General features: G+C 33.8%; 1 long non-coding RNA gene across 2 annotated transcripts; it reads left to right on the forward strand.

The window, feature by feature from the left end:
- Positions 1 to 5826: 5826 nt before the first annotated feature.
- On the forward strand, positions 5827 to 21828 carry LOC129051530 (uncharacterized). 2 transcript variants are annotated; one of them, XR_008515885.2, is made up of 4 exons: positions 5827 to 6961; positions 9431 to 9633; positions 18274 to 18345; positions 21255 to 21828. It is a non-coding gene; the product is annotated as an uncharacterized LOC129051530 (long non-coding RNA). The 2 variants fall into 2 exon arrangements; XR_008515886.2 differs by lacking the exons at positions 18274 to 18345; positions 21255 to 21828 and adding an exon at positions 14266 to 14647.
- Positions 21829 to 24292: the final 2464 nt, after the last annotated feature.

Consider the following 24292-nt stretch of genomic DNA (forward strand, 5'->3'; position numbering starts at 1 on the left):
AAACAGGAAGGTCAGGATTTATAGCCAAAAACCTTAAAGAAAAATATATAGTTGGAGGAGAAAGACTGCACTGTAGAAAGTATTTTAATTGCATGTTCCCTTTTCCTTTGTGTTCATTTTCTTTGACTGGATGATCTATTGTTCAGAAAGTATCATATAATTGACATGGTTTGACTGTGTCCCCATTCAAATCTCAAATCTCAATACTATTCAAATACTGAATAGTATCTCCCAGAATTCCCACGTGTTATGGGAGGTACCTAGGAGGAGGTAATTGAATAATGGGGGCTGGTCCTTTCTGTGTTATTCTCATGGTAATGAATAAGTCTCACAAGATCAGATGGGTTAATCAGGGGTTTCTGCTTTTGCTTCTTCCTCATTTTTCTCTTGCCACCACAATGTAAGAAGGGCATTTTGCCTCCCACCACAATTCTGAGGCCTCCCTAGCCATTGAAACTGTAAGTCCAATGTAACCTCTTTTTCTTGCCAGTCTCTGGTATGTCTTTATCAACAGTGTGAAAACACACTAATGCAATAGTCATATTCACATCCTGCATGATGATTATTGATTATTTAGTTAACAGAGGCCTAAGAAGTTGGTTCTAGAAAAGTGTTGAAGCTCCTCCTTCATCACCTCACCTCTTGTCCTCAATTCCTACTTTTGCACAGGCAACATCACAGTTGTCTAGAATAGAAAGGACCTGGAAGAAGTGACCTGAATATCATACGGGCAGATTCTCTGGTCTTTATATTATTAGATACTCCTGCCACTGTCAGTGCAAAAATGAATAAAATATAATGTCAATCCAACATGCACTGAAAACCCCCAAGCTGTGCCATTTGGTGAGAGGTCACTCTAGGTTACTTTGAGTATGTTTTGCATAAAAGACAGTGTAGAAAATAACGAAGCTATTGTCACCTTTAATAGCTTTTAGTGTCAGATAGTAATCCAGAAATGTGCTTTCCCAGTTTACTCTCTATTGTATTTATGTTTCTGTCAATCACTCTTTTTCATTTTCTTTGTGTTCATTTCCTGAGAAGGACTGTCACATGCGTTATGCCCATTAAATCCTAGTGCCAGTAAGTTTTAGGTAAGAATAATTTTGTTCTCAAGCCAAGAAAGTGGAGGCATAATAGACTAAATTCCTTGAAAAATTCTCTTCAATTTTTCTGCATTCTATTTTATACTTTGGAACAGCTGTTCTTTTCTAAGACCCCCCCAAGTTAACATTTTAGCTAAAGAAATAGCAATTCTTCCTAAAAAGTTATTTTAAACTGAAAGAAAACTGATAATACATAAGACTTTTGATGGAAAATCCATCAAAGCACTGGAAAGTAAAAACCTTTAACTTCATTTTTTTCTATTCATTTATACAGCAAATATGTATCAAGCATCTACCAAGTGCAATTCACATTTCAAATGATAGAGACATGGGCATTTAAAAAAAGACATTTTAGCTATCTTCACATAGTTTAATTTCTAGTTACGGAGACACACAATAATAATCGTAAATATCAATGTGTCAAAAGAACCGATCAGGATTATAAAAAGAAACATAGATAGGCTTTCTAAACAATGTTAAAGGGATCTAATTTACTCTGAGGGCTCAGGTCGTGGTTTCTCTGAGGAAATGAAACTCAATTTGAAGTTAAAATTGGGGTGCAATATGGGAAAATTCTGCATAGAGAGAGAAGCAGGTCCAGAGTTTCTAATATGAAGGAGCAAGAAACTGAGGAAAGGAGTTGAAGCTGACATGCAGAGATGGACAGGCCAGTCTCCTACAGTGTGGTCAGGCAGTGGTAAGGCACCACACCACTCAAACCTTCGTGGTCAGGCTAAGGATTTTTATCACAGGACACATTTGAAGCTATTGAAAGAGACTTAATTGGGAAAATGTCCTTATTATATGTCTCTTTTGAAATAATCACCCTGGTTACAGAGTGGAGAATAAATTATAGCACAGCAAAAATGTAAGAAGGGATTTTTTTTAGAGCATTTCTTTTCAATTAGAAAAAAAATTATGGCTTGATCTAGGGTCATGTGATATAAGTGGATATACTTGAAAATTAGAAGGTAGAAGTTATAGGACATTGTGATGGAATGGCAGAGAGGTTTGTAAGGCGTGACTTCTAGGCTTTTGGCTTACAGAATGAATGGATGAAGAAGCCATTACTTGTAGTGGGAGGCCTAGGAGGTGAGGAATGATGGCAGCATGGTGTGAAGAGTTAAGGACTGAAGATATAAATTTAGAGTTATTGTTGTATAATGATAATGGAAGATTTATAATAATGTAAAATTTCCTAGAAAGAGAATAAATCCTGAGGTAGGGCATTAATGTATTCTTATATTTAGCATTGTTTGTTGTAAGGTAGGAGATTGGAGCATATTTAAATATTAATGGAAAGAATGCAATTAAAAGAAATTTTATGTGAAAGAAACAAAGAATGCCTAGCAAGGTCTTTTAGAAGATTGAAGGAGTGAGAATATAAAATGAAGGTAGAAGAAACAATACTTTTTTTATACCCACCAATTTATGAACATATTAATTAGTGATTTGTCTAAGGCACAAAACAGCTTGTGTTTTCCTACTTTTTAGTTTTGTGACATTTGTCAAATGACTTAAATTTGTCATGTTACTCTTTCTGCAGTGACAAGATATAGCTCATAGGTTTATTGTTAGGATTAAATGAGTTGGTACATAATGAAAATTCAGAAAATTCTAGGCACAGAGTGAGAAACCAGTAAATTATCAGATTTTTTATAGCAATTTTAACATTGTATGGAAATGTTCTGCATAATTGTTTTGTCTAGGTTACAGATGGCTCTAGGAGAAAGGACAAATGTACCTCTAGAGCTGAGCTTACCAATGTATATCTGGTGTTCAGAATTTAAATGAATTTTGCAATCTGCAGGTAAGAAGTTTGGTTTTTAGATACTACTGGTAAGGATATGTACAGCAAACATACACCCATTTCCAGGCAAATGAGTTATACTCTAAAATATAGGAGTAAAATTTCTCCAGTTAAGAGCTGTGGAGGATATAATTAAGTGTCTTTTTTGAATTGGTTTTCAATACTGAATGTAGAAAGATAACACTATCATCATGCGTTCAATGACATGCGTTTCCCACCTGAGGTATGCAAAACTCTCCTAAATCAACATGGAGTTTTCTGGAGTCTTTTAAATCAAGTGTTATGATTGAATCATACTAGAATTAGGGCTTCAATTGACTATTTAATTGATAAGAGGCCAAAAAAAGGTGCAAACTGTCTCTAGGTAAAGGATAGTCTTATTTGGTACAGTAGAGATGAATATTATTAGATTTGATTAAATTAGATTAAGTTGAATTAAATTAAATTAAATTGTCACCTTGCTCTTTTAAGCTTCTTGTCTCTTATGGACTTGCTTGTTTATTACAGAGGCTTATTTATGAAATTCCCTCTTTTCTCTCTAGGTTCTGAGCGTATTCTGAAGAAAGGATTCATAGAAAGTGGTCAACTGTATTATCAGGAAATAGACATGTTTCCACATGGGACAATTTCACTTAGAAATTTTGACTTATTTTTAATATGGTTATTTAACCTGGATGTTATGGTCAATAAGATTTTCAATTTAGTCCTTTTTTTTTTTTTTAACTTGGGAACAGCCTTGTAGAGATTCTGTTAAATTTCAGGATATCCCCATTTTCCCAGAATTACCAAATGTATTCAAGGAAACAGAAGAAAATGCAGAAGCAGTAATCTTCTAGGAGTTCTACTGAACATTATAAGTGATAAAAGCTTTACTGAAGATATAATATATATTCATTTAATTATATATATTTATATATATTTAATTCAGGGGCAGCTCCATTATGCAGAGCAGATTACAGACAATGATGTTAGGACAGTATAGTATTTACACTCTTTTCTGTACAAATGAGAGTGTTTTGAAATTTACTAGGGGTTATAGCTTAGTGCTACATAGGATGAGTTCTCCTTATAAGTCCACCTTTATAAAATATGATTTTTCAGAAGAGTTTAGAATTCCAGAATTAATAGGTTAAATTAGGAATTTTCTAACCTTGAAACTTTCCCACTGTTTCTGTTCAGTTGCATCCTAATACTAAAATATAATGCAAAAGTGAGTTTGCTGGATCTACTCACAGGATAATACATCTGTTTCTCCTTTGGGGATATTAGGTTATACTATGAGAGTGAATAAATGAAAAAGGTATAATTAACATGCTTCTCAGAAAATTGGAATTACTGATTTTTTACTACAGATTGTTCAGATAATATAATAAAAGCATAGAAAACCTCTCTTCAATTAGTTAATTCTGTCATCTTTAATCTCAATTTAGATATTACTTTCTCAAGGAATCCAATTTCTAAGACTGAGTCAAGTCCACCCGATAGACGAACTTGATATATGTGTTCGTTATACTTGTTCTTCTGCCTTGTTCCACTTTTTACATTTATAATTAATAATTTTGTATAATTAGCTCTTAGATGCTTAGATTCTTTACTAGACTATTAGACTATAAATGTATTCATGAATTTATGACTCCATACCTATTTTATCTATTACATGTAGTAATAAACCTGCAGAATAAATTTCAAGGTATCCTTTACTTAAAGACAGATTCTACATTATATATGCCCCAGACATTTAATAAGTTTGTTATCTTAATAAATGCAGGTCAATGACTGCACTTTCAATAAAGAACTTCTGCCATTTCTAATAAATTACTAATTATGAATTCAAGCGGGTTGCATAGTGTCCCTCCAAAATTCATGTCAACTTAGAACTTCAGAATGTGAACTTATTTTAAAATAGTACATATAAATGTAATTAGTATGAATGATATACTAGATTTAGGGTTGACCCCAAGTTAATGACTTTAACCCCTTATAAGAAGAAGAGCGGACACAGACACAAACAAAATGATGTGAAGATGCAGAAAATGGAGTTAAGTTGCCACAAGCCAAGGAACTCCTGGGTCTACCAGAAGCTGGAAGAAGCATGTAGTAAAGATTACTCTGTAGAGACTTCAGAGGGAACATGGCCCTGCTGCCAGGTTGATTTCAGACATCTATCATCCAAAATCTCGGTAGCATAAACCTTCATTGTTTTAAGCCTTTTACAGTAATTACCTAGTTTACAGTATTTTTTAAATGTGAAATCTATGAACTATATGAATATACTTGCAAGTTTAGGTGGGCTCTTGATCAGTATTTAATTTTTTTGATCTCCTTCAATGAAATGTTTGAAATCTGTAGAACAATAAAACACATTTAAGAGTAAGATAGATTTCTCCTAGTAGGGTAATAAATAGGAAAATATAAATTAATATTATATGGTGGAAATTAGGAAAGCTTATTAGATGTATTTGGTACAGCAGATTTTTCAAAGTATCAAATACATTTTCATGGGTGATAATAAGAACATTCAAAAGGGGGGCTGGGCACGGTGGCTTACGCCTGTAATCCCAACACTTTGGGAGGACGAGGCGGGCAAATCACTAGGTCAGCAGTTCGAGACCATTCTGGCTAACATGGTGAAACCCCATCTCTACTAATAAAACACACACACACACACACAAATTAGCCGGGCATGGTGGCACGCACCTGTACTCCCAGCTACTCAGGAGGCTGAGGCAGGAGAATCACTTGAACCAGGGAGGCGGAGGTTGCAGTGAGCCAAGATTGCACCACTGCACTCCAGCCTGGGCGACAGACTCTGTCTCAAAAAAAAAGAGCATTCAAAAGGGGGATCTTTCTGTATTAACAATAAATCTATTACATAGAAATTTGAAGCAGACCAGTTAGCTTGAAAAATGCTTCTATTTCTTAAACACTGTTTATATCGAAAACAGTTTCATTAAGAATTTATCATTCAACATTGACTAAATGGATCTTTGGTGGATCAAAACTAACAAATAAAATGTCAATAATGACTGAGAATCCCCAAGGTGATCAAAAGTTCTAAATTTGAAATCATTGACATTTTCTACCTTCCCAATGAACATTTAGAATAATCATAATTTTTTTAGATGCTTTTCATATCTTTTAAACAAAAACCCAGAATGGATAAAAGAGAACAATTATCAAGGATGTAGGTGCCAGACACAGGGCAGAAGGTAGCTAGAAAAGCATGCCTTAGGGAAGTTAAGGGCCTAGCCTCATTCCTGCCTTGTTTTAACAGCTGTACCTAACATAAATAGTTTAGTTTTCCATTGTTCTAGCTTCCTCTGCCCCATCTACAAACACGGCACAGCCGGCTTGCCTTGCAAGGCCTCAATTGAAGGACCCCATGTACACATAGGCCAGTACAGCAGTATTAAGTTACTGGGGAAGGATCTCATCCCCATATGTGGTCTCATTCCAAGTCAATGGCTGACTACCTTCATTCTGTGTGCGAAATGTTTTCACCCCTTGAAAATATGGCCATTTCAGCATATAATAGTTAAATCTTTATAATGACCAATTAATTCAGCCTGCCCCTTTTATGTGCAGCTGAAAAATGACAGGCCAGGGACATAGAACATTGTGAACTTTATACTGTTAGAATCACTTTCCATAAAATGATCACTAGCTAATGGTCACTAAATTTACAAATTAAGGAAATTATGTATAGAATACTGCAAAAACACAGTAAAAAGACTGAAGTTTGCCAATCTCTGCTCCGGAAGTCTCTTCGCTCCTAAGCTTCATATGTTGTCCAATTTGGCTTCAAAATTTCTGCTATTATTACTATTTCTCCTCCTTTTGATCTTCCTTTTGTTCCCGAGTGCCAGAATTTCCAGAGCCTTCTTGCTCAGATGCCATCTTTTTGTATGCCATTTCGAAGAGCTTCAGTGATGCCTGCTGAAGAGAGGATGCTGCTTGTCCAATGTTTTCTCCCGTTTTGCTATCTTTTCTAGCCAGGAGCGCCTTCATTTTGGAAATCTCTTCTTTCAGCTTTTGCACTCATCAGCAGGTAATTGGTCCTTGAATTTAAAATGTAGAACGCTTCACAAATTTGTGTGTCATCATAATTTAAAATAAAGAGAAACATAGAGCTTTCTGATTTGTAAAAAGATTTACAAAAGACCTTAATAATTTATTTTGACCAAAATATTATTTTTAAAAGAAAAAATTAAAGAAATAAAATCCACTTTTTTGCCTGCTAAAATTAATATACTGCTAAAAAAAGAATAAAAGTGGATATTTTTTATTAGGCGAATTAGTTATCACACTTTTCTCCCTGTGACAAAATGTGTTTTCTTTTTCATAGTAGTGCTTTGTACCAATTGAGAATCTGGGCTTAAAAGTCAGAATGTAACAGAGGTTCAAATACTGACTTTGACAACAGCTATAATTAAATAATATAATGTCTTCAAAGTGTTTAATGCAATTCTTTTCATATAATACACTTTCAAAAAACAGGAGCTTTCATGGATCTAATAATACCGCAAATTTCTTGAGGCAAAGATTTTGCTTTATTTGTGTCTGAATCCTCAGTACAGTGTTGACATATAATAAAGGCTTAATAAATGTTTATTAAATAAATGAATAACTAAAAAAGAATCTATCCAATGGGTATGGTAATCATCTAATTCCTTAATAAGTTTGGACATTATAAGCAAGTGATCTAGATACATTCATGTAATAACAATATGCAAAATAATAGCTACTATTTATCAGGCATGTATTGTATGTTAGGAACTATTAGATGCTTCGGATATGCTGTTTTATCTGACCGTCCTAAAAGTCTATAAAATCTGTGAGGCAGCTATTTCCATATTTTTTATTTTAAGTGAGGATAAGCAGAGCTTACTAGAGTTTAAATTGTTTGCTTCCAATCAAACAACTAAATATGGCAGAACTTGTATCTAAAGTCAAGTCAGTGTGATGAAAACACTATGTCTTTCCTCATGTACTATATTAATAAAAACTATGTAAATATTTTAATATTCTACTCAATTGTAACCAGATTTGGGGGGGGAATAATTTGTCTAACAAGCTGTAATTATACAGGTGAATGTATGTGAAAGAATATTGATGTGCCCAGTCCCCTCTACCATAGAAGGAATCTTGGTTTTCCTGAAAAAACAACAAACAAACAAAACTCTTTAGGGAATTAGGAAATCTTGGCTGATTCTGATTTCTGTGATAATACTAACCTTTGGCTTAGCCTTGTGTTAATCTTACTTGAGATATTTAACTTTGTTCAAATTAATAATTGTTAACATTTGAAATTCCTCTTGGAATAAGTTCATGATTATTTTCAAGTGGAGATAGGTTTGCTCTTAACAAACAATCATATGGAATAATATTTTGCCCAAGAATTTTTGAAATGCTATGCCAAAATAGAAGTCTCTGAATGCCATTTCAACTAGAATAATTAGCTCTTATTTGGTTAAGAGTTCAAAATCTCCTAGAGTCAAATTACTATTTCCCAAAAGAGGCTTTGCATCTCAAAATATCTAAGCACATTCCTATCTCACATTTATATTACTGTCGAATCAACAATTTTATGGATGTTTAATTTTTAGAGGGCATTAATGCTTTGCCAGATACATTTAATTACATGGAAAACGCTGCAAAAATTATTGTTGGTTAAATGACAGAGAAAAACAAAACAATCATTTTATAGTCCAGTAATTTCACTGAAATAGAATTTTGATGCATCAAGGTATATACATTGACTTAATAAATCATGGCAAGGAACTTAGCAATTACATAAGATTAACATAACCTTATTTCTGGATTCCAAATATATTTTAATGAATGTGTCAGTTTAAGAGCCTTTATTTCAAGTCTAGTGTAAGCAAAGGAAAGAATAAGCAATATGACTTGACACTTCTTTGCTTTGGTAGTATTCATATAATTATAAGAAATAGTGTAAGTGTAACTGTAAAACTACAAAATAACTATAAAAGTATTAACATAACTAGACAGAAATAAAATAGAAACCTGTATGTAGAAAGACTTCGCCAGAGATGATAATTAAAGTTCAGTAAAAATACTCAATTTTTAAGCTTATATTCAATTTATTTTGAAGAAGAAAAAAAAATGCAGTGGGATGCTTCACTCTTCTCTGGCACTGCATAGATTTTCCAGGCTTTGACTCACCTGCTTCTGTTTGGCATTACGGTACTGCCTACTTGCAGATAAAAGACTGCAGAATGTAAAGTAAGAGTGTTTTGATTTGGGTCCTGGGTATAAAAACTGTTAATCTGATTGCCATCAGGTATGTGAATTTTTTTTGCACTTCAGAGTTTTCAGATGCGAAATGAGGGTAATAGACGTTACAGCGGTAGTGGGAGGAGCGAAAACAAATGTAGGTAACAGACTCTTAGAAAACTGAATGCCATACAAATGCAAGTGGTTACTAGGGCTATATTAAATTTTTTTTGCTAAGAGGCTTGCTTTCTTTTCTGTTTGTTTGTTCCATTTATAACAGTGTGGTGAGGAGAAAGGAAGTGCCAGATTTATCCCATGATCTGAAATTCGACCACATATGAGCAACTGTGTATGAGAAAGAGCTACTAAATAAGACATTCTGTTTCCTGGTGAGGAAGGAGAGAGTAATGACCAAGCCATGCTCCTGGTGTTATATACCCAGTCATTCGACAGGACCTCCCAACTAGAGCAAAATGGAAAAAGGTAGGAAGCCCGTGGTGGAAGAGGGTGCACTCACCAACATTTGCTCAGTCCAGTGCTCCCACAGACCCCAGGCATGTTGCAAATCGTATTGTTCTGTTCAGCGCATGAAAAATCCAATAAATCTTTCCATAGGGGATAAAAAAGACTTTCATTGAGCTTTATATATATTAAATATATGCTTTACTTGGAATGAAAGGTGCCAGGTGTTTTATATGCTAATATATAAAGGAAAAAGAAACGAAAACTCACTTTCATCTCTGAGTACTTGCCACATGGCGATTTCTGGGATCTCACAGTTCTATATGATATCATTTGGCACATTACTTTAGTAAAGATTCCTTAGAGCAGCTACAACTGTGCTTTTCAGATCTAATGCTTTCTCTTTGCACATCTCCCTTCTGAGGGTGTTTTGACCTTGACAACTTTTATGCCATTACTGAAATATTACAGCAATAATTCAGAAACACTATGGTTAACATTAAAGTAACATTTAGCTATCTAAAGATTTGAAAGTTGGGACAATCTGTAGTATCTTCCTTTACGGTTTCTAATGAGTTTCAGTTTTGAAGATCAATGCAATCAAATTTTAAAACAAAGAAATTAACGAAAAAGCAGGTAGCCAAAATTAGAATTTGTCTTTCCTAGAAGAGATAAAGCTCTTTGTTTCTAGAGTCAGTGTAAGTGTGGAGAACATAAAACAGAAAGCCACATTTGGCTTCAATATAAAATGATTTAATAAAACAAAAATCAGATTATATCCTTAACCAACCCATCTTTCACTTATTAGAATTTTTCGTTTTTAGCCAATGTTCTTTCTTTTCTGAGAATAGGAAAAGGTGTAAAAAGGTCAGAATTTCATACAAATTCGAGCTGGGATGAGAAACACATATCGAAGGGTTGGGTTTCTGAGTCACCTGATCATGCTTCTTTGGGAAGATGTTGGAATGAGAGGGCTTGGATATTTTTGACAGACATAAACCATTAAAGTACTTTTAGTTTCATATTATGCTTGTAGAATGCAAGCCAGTTTTTAAGTGCTATTCAACTTACAAGAATCTCTCTTTTTAATGAATGTCTAATTCACTCATTTCCATGATGAGTTTCAGATTTTCCATGACTTTGAGTTACCCCTGGAAAATTAAGTTATTCCTTAAGTACTCCTCAATACTCTTTAATGATACCTAATAGAAACCTAATGGAACTCAAACTCACATACAGGATAATTCCATTGTACACATAATTCTGTTTCTCCTACCCACTCTATTCTTCTTGTGTTTGTTTTAATCTTTTACTCCAGAAAGACCATCTCCCCACAACCCATAACCACTAGAATCTAGAATCCATGAGGCAGGGAATTTTATCTATTTTTATTTGTTGTAGTATTCCCCATGACAGCCTGTCACATAACAGTAAATATATAGCAAATCCTTGTTGAATGCAAGATACATCTTTTCACATGTCAGTGGAAGAAATTATTTTGTAATCTTTTTTCCCCCACAGTGCTGGGCATATAACAAACACTAAATATGTGTTTACTGAATAGTACATACATGTTTACATCATAATAATACATGTTTACTGAATAATAATAAACAAAACTGTGGATTTTATCTTAGCCCTCATACCGTAGGTGTTCCATATCTCTCTACCTAATTATTGCCCATATTGGCTCATGAAAAATAGTTTTCCTACATCTCTCTACATGTTCTTTATTTTTTAAATTTTTAGTTATGAATTCATAATAGGTGTATATGTTTATGGGGTACATGTGATGTTTTGATACATGCCTAGAATGTGTAATAATCAAATCAGGTTAACTGGGATATCCACTATCTCAAGCATTTATCATTTCATTGTGTTAGGAACATTATTTCACTCTGAGTTGTTTTATATCACAAAATCAGTTACTGTTGTCTATAGTCACCTATTATGATATCAAATACTAAATTGCATTTTTCTATCTAACTATATTTTTGCACCCATTAACCAGCCCTACTTTGTTCCTCCATCCCCACTACCCTTATCACCTTCTGGTAACCATCATTCTACTCTCTATTTCCATGAGATCAATTGTTTTAATTTTTAGCTCCCACATATTAGTGAGAACACGAGATATTTATCTTTCTATGCCTGGCTTATTTCATTTAGCATAATGTCTTCTAGTTCTATTCGTGTTGTTGCAAATGACAGTTTGCAAATGACTGTTCTCCATAGTGGGTGTGCTAATTTACATTCCCACCAACAGTGTACATGGGATCCCCTTTCTCCACATCCTTGCCAGCACTCATTATTGTCTGTCTTTTGAATAAAACCCATTGTAACTGGGGTAAAATAATATCTCATTGTAGTTTTAACCTGCATGTCTCTGATGATTAATGATATTGAGTATTTTTTTGTATACCTGTTGGCCATTTGTACGTTTTCTTTTGAGAAATAACTGTTCAGATCTTTTCCCCATTTTTAATTGTATTATTTGATTTTTTTCCTATTGAGTTGTTTAAGGTGATTTTATATTCTGGTTATTAATCCCTTGTCAGATAGGTAGCTTGTGAATATTTTCTGCCATTCTTTGGGTTGTGTCTTTTAACTTTCTTAATTTTTTTTTTTTTGCTGTGCAGAGGCTTTTTAGCTTGATGTGATCTCATTCGTCCATTTTTGCTTTGGTTGCCTATGCTCTTTAGGTCTTACTCAAGAAGTCTTTGCCGAACCCAATGACCTGGAGAGTTTTCCCAATGTTTTCTTATAGTTTCAGGTTTTAGATTTAAGTCTTTAATCCATTTTAATTGGATTTTTGTATATGGTGAGAGACATGGGTCTAGTTTCATACTTCTGCTATAAATATCCAGTTTCTCTCGCACCACTTATCGAAGAAACTGTCCCTTCCCCAATGTAAGGTCTTGACACCTTTGTTAAAAATGAGTTCACTGTAGTTCTGTGGATTTATTTTAGGGTTCTCTATTGTGCTCTATCAGTCTATGAGTCTGTTTTTTTGCTAGTACCATGGTGTTTTGTTTACTATAGCTCTGCAGTATAATTCAAAGTCAGGTAACGTGATTCCTCCAGTTTTGTTTTTTTTGCTCAGGATGGCTTTGACTATTCTGAGTCTTTTGTGGTTCCATGTATATTTTAGAATTATTATTTCTGTGAAGGATGTCATTGGTATTTTGATAGGGATTTAACTGAATCTATAGATTTCTTTGGACAGTGTAAACATTTTAACATTATTTATTCCTTCAATCCATGAATCTAGAATATCTTTTTATTTTAAACTTTCCTCTTCAATTTTTTATCAATGATTTATAGTTTTCATTGTAGAGATCTTTAACTTCTTTAGTTAAGTTTATTTCTAGGTATTCTATTTTTCTACATGTTCTTTATTCTAAGTATGTCTAGATTTCAACTGCTTTCTCTTCTCACCAACCAATAATCCCAGCATGCCATTATTCTCATATGATACTTAGGGAAAAGTATATCAATAAGGTGAAATTATATTTTAAACTTCTCTCCTCATTGCGTGTGTCAGTCATTAATTCCTTTTTACATTCATCTACCCTTTCATTATAACAACCAGTTAAGTGCTTAATACCAATTATAAATATTTAAGTGTTAATTATGTTATTTAAATATTTATTTATTATCAATATTTAAAATGTTGATTATCAACACTGTGAGTCAGTTAACAAAATATATTATTACTTGAACCTTTAGAAATCTTGCCAATACTGTTACCTTTCTGAATGCTCATCTAGACTCATGCAGAATATGCTAAAGACACATCTTCCTTTTCATTCTACCACAATGATCTGTTCAGGTTACTTTATTATAAAAAGAAACAAGTAGCTATCATTCTTAAATATGCCAGAATTATTACTGGAATAATTTTGGAGAGTGATATAAATGTTTAAAATCTTGAATATACTTAATTGACATCACCTAGATTCAATTATAAATACAAACATTTAAGAAATTCAATTTAAAAAATAATTGAGTCAAGTTAGGGCATCTCTGTTATTTGTTTTGTTCTTCCTAGTACAAAACATGGTGCCTGAGACATAGTTGTTAAATTAGTAAATGCATGCATTAGTGAATAAATATTTTGGCTAGACTGACCAGAATTATTTGTATCTTATGTAGTTATATCAATATAGTTCCGTATATTTGAAGGATGTAAGCTATATCATCCTATGAAGAAGGAATAAAGAAGAACACTTTGCTATTTCTGGTTCTAGGTTTCTGAGGCATCGCCACACTGTCTTCCACAATGACTGAACTAATTTACATTCCCACGAACAGTGCAAAAGCTTTCCTATTTCTCTACAGCCTCACCAGCATCTGTTATTTCTTGACTTTTTAATAATCGCCATTCTGACTGGTGTGAGATTGTATGTCATTATGGTTTTGATATACATTTCTCTAACAATAAGTGATGTTGAGCTTTTATTTCATATGTTTGTTGGACGCATAAATGTCTTCTTTTGAGAAGTGTCTATTCGTGAATGTGGAATATCTTTGCCCACTTTTTAATAGGGTTTTTTGTTTTCTTCTTGTAAATTTGTTTAAGTTTCTTGTAGATTCTGGATATTAGACCTTTGTCAGAAGGATAGATTGCAAAAATTTTCTCCCATTCTGTAGGTTGTCTGTTCACTCCGACTATGCAGCCATAAAAAGAAAGGAGATCATGTCCTTTGCTGGGACATGGAAGAGCTGGAAGCCATTATCCTCAACAAATTAACACAGGAACGGAAAACCAAACACCACATGTTCTCACTTATAAGTGGGAGTTCAACAATGAGAACACATGGACACAGGGAAGGGAACAACACACACTGGAACCTGTCAGAGGAGGTCGGGGAGGGAGAGCATTAGGATAAATAGCTAATAATGTGGGCTTAATACCTAAGTGATGGATTGATAGGTGCAGCAAACCATAATGGCACACATTTACCTATGTAACAAACCTGCACGCCCTGTATATGTATCCCAGAACTTACAATAAAATAAAATAAAATTTTGTAAAAAGAACATTTTTATTATCCTTTATAATCTCTCTGTATCATATATATTACTGTAACATTATACATAACATATAGTAATACAATAAAAATATATAATCTCTATCTATCTTTGACATTTACAATTCTTTAGATAGCATAGGTTTCTTATTCATACCACAGCAGCAAGAAAGACTGGGTGAGAGATATACATGAATGAATCTAAATCCATGTACTCTTAGAGGATTCTGACTGCCTATTTTAATGATACGGGGTTATCGGTGTCATCTTTATATATCAAGAAGGACACAAAACTTTACAGTATTGTAAAACTCAGTAAGAACATAGATTTAGGTAACATGTGATTAGGTTATCTCTATTCCTGTTCATCCTCCACTTAGTCTCCATACTGGGTGTGAAGAAGAGGGTAAGGCCAGGTGGAGAAAGAGCAGTTACATGTATTATAAAGCACAGAATACACTCAATTCCAGAGTTTTCCTAGCCTAAGATCTCCTTATTCCTCAAAACAATACAAATAAAAATACCACATAATCCAGCAATTCTTCTGTGTATATACCCAAAATAATTGAAAGCATGTTCGTGAAGAGATACCTGTGTACCTGTGTTCATTGCAGCCTTATTCACAATAGCCACAAAGGGGAAGCAACACAAGTGTCCATTTTCAGATCAATGGAAAAATAAAATGTGATACAGCATACAATGGAATATTATTGAGAGTTAAAAGGAAAGGAAAGAACATTGTGACACATGCTGCAATATAGATCAACCTTAAGAACATTATGCTAAGTAAAATAAACCAGTAACAAAAAGATTTTTCTACATATAAGTGGAAAAATACTGCACGATTCCACTTACATGAGATGCTTAAAGAATAGTCAAATATTAGAGACAGAAAGGAGAATGCTGATTGTGTTTAATGGTTATAGAATTTCAGTTTTGTGAAATAAAAAGAATTCTGGAGATTGGCTGCACAAAAATGTTAATGTACTTAACACCACTAAACTATACACTTAAAAATGATGAAGATGGCGAATTTTACATTGTGTGTATTTTACCATAATTTTAAAAATCTCCATTTAGTTTATGAAACAAATGCCAGTGAAATGGAAATTATTCGAATTCCTCCCACATTCCAAAAATCCTCTGAAATCAGAATACTGTTTTGCTTTGGTATATTAGCCATAATGGACAACTGACACCAGGTGGCCCCAAATTGTATCTGGGGTCAGTTCCCTGAACTCAAACAATATTATGACCGTGGACTTTGGTAAAATTTTAAATTTAATTTATCATGTTATAAAGATACATTTTATTTATCATGTTAAAAATTTTATTTACATGTTGTAAATTTTACTTATCATGTTATAAAGAATTTTAAGTTTTATTTATCATGTTATAAAGAGGGGGTTTTCTGTGCTTTGATTAGAAATACATACACTTAACATATTGATATTCATTACAAATTCCTTTTTTCCATTCTGGTTCAAATTGATAGGTTCTCCAGATCGTTACTCTGCCTCTGATTGTTGCATTCTACAACATATAGGGATATTCATTGCTTAACAAAATAAAAATTATTTCCTTTGATTTGTGAGTATAAACTTCAAAGATCTATTGTTATATTTGGCTCACTCTTTGGCACTTGCACAAACTATATTTTTCTGATTAGAAAAAGCAGCATTCACCTGAATCTGCAGAGATAGCCATTGCTGACAGTGGTCCAACACTGGTAACTTGAGGATAATTTTGTCTATTGTTTTGAAACCATTTGAAATACTTTCTTGCATCTTCCTTTTCCTTTTTTTGGTAATCTTTTTACATTTTTTTTAATGAAGTTTAAAAATAGTGTCTACAATTTTCCTTTCCTATAATCTACAAACTTATTTTGGCCCATAAGTATTCTATCTGCTTAGCTAAATTAAACGATACCAGGACTTGAGTAGAAAACGTCATTTATATTTAAATGTAAAGCAATTATTTGCTTATCACAATTTTAAACAAATATTTTAAAGGATTTATAGCTGTTTCCTATGGAATAAGCCTGTATTATTCTGGGTTCTCCAGAGAAACAAAACCAATAGAAGATAAAGAAATGTATTATAAAAAAAGCAGAAGAGCTGCTGCTGTAAGTTCCAGTCCAAGCCTGGGTCCAAAGGTAGAAGACCAATGTTCCAGCTTGAAAACAGACAGAGAGACTGGGTTCAGTGGCTTATACTATAATCCCTGCACTTTGGGAGGCTGAGGCAGGAGGATTGCTTGAGGTCAGGAGTTCAAGACCAGACGAGACAACACAGTGTAGACGTTGTCTCTACAAAAAAATTTAAAAGTCAGCCAGGTGTGGTGGTACATGACATGCCTGTGGTCCCAGCTCCTCGGGAGGTAGAGGTGGGAGGATTGCTTGGGCCCAGGAAGTCAAGGCTGCAGTGAGCCGAGATCGTGCCACTGCATGCCAGCCCAGGAATCTAAGTAGGACCTGTCCAAAGAATAAAAAACTAAAAAGAAATTTTTAAAAAAAAGGCAGAAAGAGGCTTTCTTCTTTTTCTCCTGAGGGTCAGCTTTCTGTTCATACCTTCAATTGATTGGATGAGGGCCACCACATTAGAAAGAGCAATATGCTTTACTCAGTCTACCAATTCCAATGTTAAGCTCCTGTCAAACACTCACACAAACACTCCCAGAAAAACACTTGATGAAATATCTGGGTATCCACTCTCCCAGTCAAGTTGACACAAAATTAACCATCATAAAAGCAAACAGAAACATTTCCATTTTCCCACTGGCTTCGGACAAAGATTTTTTCCTTCGTTAAATCATTATAATTCAGTGACTTGAAGAAAAACATTATTATGAAAGATTTCAAAACCATCTCAAATTTTAAAATCACTATATTGTTGGTAATGGTTAATTCAGTCACTTTAGATTAATGTAGGATGTCTAAGTATGTTGGGTGCTAGAGATTATTGAAATGTGTGGGTGTGCTTTGGAATATGTATCTCTGTGCTTTTCTCTGTGTGTGTGTCTGTGAATATGTGTATGTGTGTGTTTAAGAGCACATAGCAAAGACAATGGGGCACTGAGTGCAGGAGTTAGGGAGTATTTGTGAGTGACACAGAATTCTGATAAACATAGTTCTTTAAATAGCATTCAAAATAATTTGAATGTTTGAAAAGTTGAAAATAATCTTTTCTTGTAAATTTAATCTAAAACAAATTGGCTATTTCTTTAAGCATAGAGAAAAATTAACCAAAGTATTTAGTATATATAGGAGATGAGCTTCCTGTCCAGTTCTTTCTTGTACGACACCTGTTCTACTTTTATATTCAAGGTAAATTAGCTTTGTAGCAAGAAGAACTATAGAAACACTATTTAGTTTTATTTGCTATTCAAGATTCTTTTGAGGCTTCCAAGTTTTTTCTGATCTGTTGATTAAGCTGCAAAACTTTATTTAACATGTATGATGGAAGAAATATCTCAATTTCCATACATTTCCCCATTCATAATTCCATAGCAGTTTACTGGATTCTTGAAATTATCTTAATTACTTTAAATAGGTAGTGTTTTTCTAATAGTTGAAAATATTATTTGTAATATTGTTCTTATTCAGTCAAGTTTATTGGATGTTTTCTAGAGGCCCTGGGACCTGAAGATTCATTCTGCAAATAATCTCCTTGGATAATGACAAATATTTCTAGGAATGAAGGTAAATTATTCATAAAATCATGCATTTCTCTTTTCTTTACAGATAGTCTACCCTGTATATACTTTATCTCATGGTAAGTACAATGAGCCCCCTCAAAATTGTCCTGATTGCCCTCAGAAGGGCTAAGAGGAAATGTCCATTGTCTTCAAGTCTTGGATGCTCTAGTTATTGGCTTAGCTAATTCTATATACTTGCATGCTTTTAGATGAAACAGCATCCCTGGTTTTGGAAATAATTAAGGCAGTCTTCTACTCTTTCTTATTTATTCTGTATCCTTTGGAATTGTATATTATAAAGCAGATAAGAGGGAGGATAGAGTTTTGGAAATCGATTTTACCAAAATTTTCCACATTCAGAAAAAAGTACAGAAATACACAGACACACACGAATTGTAGTCCATAGTTTGCACTATGGACTATGCAATATGATTAAACTAGTGAAACAGGGAAAATGCAGGTGGCAATAGGCAGAGACTTACAGGAGAAAAGGATTTCTATATCCTAACAGGAAAAGGACTAACATATAAGCTTATTAACATCAAAACAGTACTGAATTCATATATATATATATAAACAATACTGAATTCATATATATATATATATGTTCATATGTCCAGAGAAAGTAAGGGTTTTTGTTTTGCAAAGTATCTTAAATAATATAACAGTGTCTTCAGAATGCTTCAGTGCTTAAGGCTCAATACACTATAGTTGACCATATAAAGCTGATAAATGTGTTTCAGAAGGGCAATCAATCAAGGCCATGCTTCCTTAGTTCCATATAGTCCAACCTTTTTCCCTTTCATTGCCTCCAAGAAAGAATGAAATAGTGAAAATTTATATTACTGCAATACCTATAAAAACCATGAATGCAATGAGATTTTGCTGGCAGAATATAAAGTACGTCACAGTTGCAAGCAATGTTGCCAGGCATGAAATCTCCTGCCATATGGATAGGTGTTGCTGCTTTAGGTTCTTTATTCCATACCTTTTGGGGGGCCATTTCTGAGATCTCATAAGCTTCTCTGAATGTAGAAGTACATACAGGGCATTCTTATTGAAACTCAAAGTCTCTCTGTCTATCCACGTGTAGAGTAATAAAATCAGAAATTCTAAGGAATACAGCTATAGTGGGGATACAGTTTATCTTTTAAATTGTAGAAATTCTAAATGGAAATTTGTACTCTGCAGTAGTTCTCATGTTAATACATTAAGCATATTTCACACTTGTTATGCTCATTACTGTCTGTAAAGTTTCACAGTGATGAAATAGAAGATTATCTCCTGTAGTCATTTCCTTTTCAATGTAAGTGCTTTTTTAAAAAAATAATTTCAGCCACCATACTGTTATCTTTCTTTACTGCAGCTATACTGTAAATTAAGTTAAGGCTTTAAGGGATTCTTTTTTAGGGAGTTTTAAGTCTCCCTTTATGATCAATATGCTGCTGCACGTCCCCTAAGTAGAAATATTCTGTCAATCCGTTTCTGAAAAACATCATGGCCCTGCTTTATTGGTATTAAATTGCATTCAGTTTCAAGCATCCCAGAAGAATGTTAATACTTTTATTTTTAGTCTGGACATAGAGGTACACAGCACATTAATTCAAATCACAAATGATACTAAATTGGGTGATGATATGAACACCAAGAGAAAACAAACATAATAAAAAAAGATCCAGAACAAAATAACCAAATAATGTTCATACTTTGTAACACCATTTTGGATATATATGGAGAAATAGCCAAACACTGATTTATAACAGCTGGGAAAGATTTTATGTATGATTGACTCACAAAGAAACTTGTGACTGATAGAAACAAAATAAGTGCAAATTTATAGTGAAGAATTACATCAAGAAAAGTTTTACAAATGTCATTAGCATCCCATTGGCATCTAAAGAAGTGATTGTCCCTTTCAAAATAATACTATATTCTAAACATAGCTCATCTGCTTCATCAATCTGTTGTTGTATTGATCCAGAAAAATTACCTATATGGGGAGATATAGCCATCTGAGAAGCTGGAAGTTTTAACACAGTTATAAGCAGGAAAAGGAGAAGGATATGAGAACAGTGTGATAAAACTTAATTTCATGAATGTGGGAAACAGGTCATCAGTCCAAGGAAAGGGAGAGATACTTCATTGCAAAAGAATTATACAAGTAAAAACCGGTATTATATAAAGATAACCTAATAAAATGTGATGTAAGAAATATGATTATTAGGAGGTGATGACCTCTACAGTATATTATCTATCTATCTATCTATCTATCTAATCTATCTATCTATCTAATCTATCTATCTAATCTATCATCTATCTATCTATCTAATCTATCTATCTATCATCTATCTATCTATCTATCATCTATCTATCTATCTATCTATCTATATCTATCTATCTATCTATGACAGGATCTCGCTCTGTCACCCAGGCTGGAGTGCAGTGGTGCAATCACAGCTCACTGCAACCTCCATCTCCCTAGCGGAAGCAAGTCTGCCTCAGCCTCCTGAGTAGCTGGGACTACAGGCACAGACCACCATGCCCAGCTAATTATTTTTGTATTTTTTGTAGAGACAGGGCTTTGCCATGTTGCCCAGACTGGTCTTGAACTCCTCAAACCATCTGCCCACCTCAGCCTCCCAAAGTGCTGGAATTATATTTGTGAGCCACCGTGCCCAGCCTTTATAATTTAATGGCTATTCAAGTGGTAATTTATCTACCTCTGTAATTTTTTTCTCTAAGCTATGTTTCAGTTTGGATACTTTTGCTACCTTCTCATATCATCAGTTTGCTGTTTTAAAATGAAATTATTGTAGACCCTGGTTAGAATTTGCTCATCGTTATTATTATTATTAAGTACAAAAAGATACCACATACTTTATTGACCATTTCTTCTTGCTTATTTCTTTACAGAGTGCTAAAAAGTTGAATGAGTATCACCATGAAAAAAACTGAATGTGCATTGGCACACTTATATTTGGATCTAGACAAGAGCCTCAGTAAAAGAATAAGAAGACGACATAAAGTATAAGAAGCCGGAACTCACCAGTCACTCACATTATTCTCTAAATAAGGTTCATACTTACCACACTCACTGAAAGTCCAAGAATTCAGCCCATATTTATGACATGCAAGCTTTTATTCCTAGCTCCAAACCAAACATACACAAAGAAACATAATACACCATGTCCCTAAAAGCTGATGAGTCATTTAGCATGCCTACTGATAAAAGCACAAAATAGGGAGTGTGGCCTTTTACTTAGTTTGAGAGGTAGGACCAAACCCCAAATACAGCTACTTATGTATTTCCTTATAGTTGTATTCACACACACAGACACACATGGTCAATCGAACACAACAAAAAGCTGGTTAAAAGAAAGTATAAAAACCTTAGACTAAAACCTTTAGTCTCTCTTTCCCCTCAAACTTTATTTACTTTTTCCAGACCTGTGCATATTTATAATAAATAAATATACCTATAATATACATATATTATATATGGAAAATGATATATATGTTATATATATGGAAAAAGTATATATATATAGTTGTATATACTAAAAGGAATACTCACTCAGAACTGAGGAAGCTATACTAGGTTTCTCGATCAAGCAGCAAGAGCATGGAGGAAATGCCTGAGGTCATATTTTCCCCCTTTGTTCTCTACAATTATGCTCAATTATAGATTTCTACTATTCTGAATTTAGAAAAAAGGGAAGGCGCTTGAGGGCCAATTGCTTTTTTACATTTTAAAATGTATTGCTTTCCCCTTTTGACTTGTGAATACATCAGAATAATATAATTTTTGGTATTCAAATAGCCATTTATTTTGGTCGTGTAGGATAGTCCAAGTCACACTTGTGAAGTCAAGTAAATGAAAGCATTGTGATTTAGCAAATCACTCCTGTGCTCAACACTCTTCAAGGTCCTGCTATCATCAAAGCATAAACTCAGAATCCTAACAGGCCTGCAATACCTGGCCTTCCCTGTGCTTCCTCTATAGTCTATGTCAGGGGTCTATCTCATCCTCTCTTTGCTCAAACCACGTTGGTCTTTTGTTAGTATCTTAAACATTTCAAGGATATTCTGCATATTTCTTCTGGTAAAATAGTTATCTATTTCACTCTATTCTGACCACTTCCTTTCAGTTCCCTCTCATTCACCAAATCCTGTGTTAGAGATTCTTTTCATTAAGCAACTTTATGATGTCCTGCATTTTTCCTTGACAACACTTTATGACCTTATTCCTGTGAATATTTGTATCGTATTTGTCTCTCCCACTAAGTTCAAGTTCTGTAAGGGAATGGACCTCGCTTCTTCTTAGAACTGTCTTCGTGTCTAAAAACAGTGCTTAATACATAGTTGGGGGTTCATGGCAACCTAGGGCATTGTGAGTTCAAAACAGCATTACAAGTTTGTGAGCAAGGAGGACGCAGATTGATATATGTCTCTTCTACCTTGCCCAGATGTTACAGGAATGCATAGCATTGCAGTAATGCCATCCTGGCTGTAATTAAAAATAATTGATTTTATTTTTAATGGAAAATAAATCTTTTAGGAACTACATTTTTATTATTAGAAATCTTTTCAAAAAGCATTAATAAGAATGATCAGTACTTACTAACCTTTTTTTTTCACATCATGGTTTTTTATAGAAGATGACAAATAATTACATGTAGGATTACAGTAAATGGGCAAGGCAGCTTGGATGTCCTGAGGACAAAGAGATCTTGGGCACACCTAAAGCCCATAAATATGGAAGACTCAGAATCACTAAGTGCTGATATCTTTGTGCCTTAAATATTTATCTCCTCTTTTTCTAGTCCATTAACATCGCCCAAGTTAAGGCTTTTATCATTTCTCACCTGTAATGTTGCAATCATCTTTTTAATAATGTTCCTGCATTTTATATTTCCATAACTCATTCTTTTGTACTTTCATCAAGTAATCTTTTATAACAAATTTGATTAAGTCACTCTCTGACTCAAAATGACCCAGTTGTTCCAATTCACCTGCAGAATAAAATCTAGAACTCCTCCTCAGGCACACAGGACTATTGTGGATCTGGGGCCTGCTTTTGTCTCCAGCCTCATGACTATCACTATTGCTCTCTGTAAGCACTGCAGTACTAAGAGTCCTTTAAGTTCCCTAGAACATCTCACGATCTGTTCCCTCTGATCAAATTGTATCTCACTGTATTTTATCAATGCTTATTCAACTTTCCAGTCTCAAAACAAATGCTACTACTCTGTTATCTTCTTAGCAAACTTAGCCATCCTCCCTCCCAAGCTCTCACACTGCAGGTTGTACATACCTTTAAAAAGAAGCTATGGAATTATGTTACAATTGTTTTTCCTTGAGCAAACATGTCTTCTTAACTTTACACTCAAAGCCTACCTAATGCCTATACAAAGCAGTTATTTGATATTTATAGAAAACATTAATTTAGGTATTGTTCTCTTTTTTAAGGTTTTCCCATTTTTAATTTACTTTTATTTCCTAAAATTATATTTTTCTAAAAAGTTATAAAATTTAAGAGTTTCTAATTATTGTTGGCTTTCTTTGTTTCATTTTTACTGTATGATTAGAATGTCTTCAATTTTCAAAATATGCTACCACTATCTCATTTGTTTGCCTCTAGATACTGCCATTTCTTTTCATTCTTCATTTAATCAAACTTTACCTTGGCTTTTCTACTTTTATGCCTTAACTGTTCTGCCTCACTCTTACCACCATTTTCTGCCTCTTCAACTTCCCTTTTCTCTTTGGTCATGAGAACCACTTTGCTTACTCCCTTATTCTATTCATTTTAATTTTACCAGAGTGATCAAAAATACTCTCAGAAAGCAAATTTATACAGGAGAGAGCTTTCCTATTTTTACTCATGAGTTTTTCACTTCCCACTTTACTTTGTAACTCCTGAAAAGTACACCGTATTAAGGATTCCACAA

The sequence above is a fragment of the Pongo abelii genome, chromosome 17 (assembly GCF_028885655.2).
Source record: "Pongo abelii isolate AG06213 chromosome 17, NHGRI_mPonAbe1-v2.0_pri, whole genome shotgun sequence".
Classification (NCBI taxonomy): domain Eukaryota; kingdom Metazoa; phylum Chordata; class Mammalia; order Primates; family Hominidae; genus Pongo; species Pongo abelii.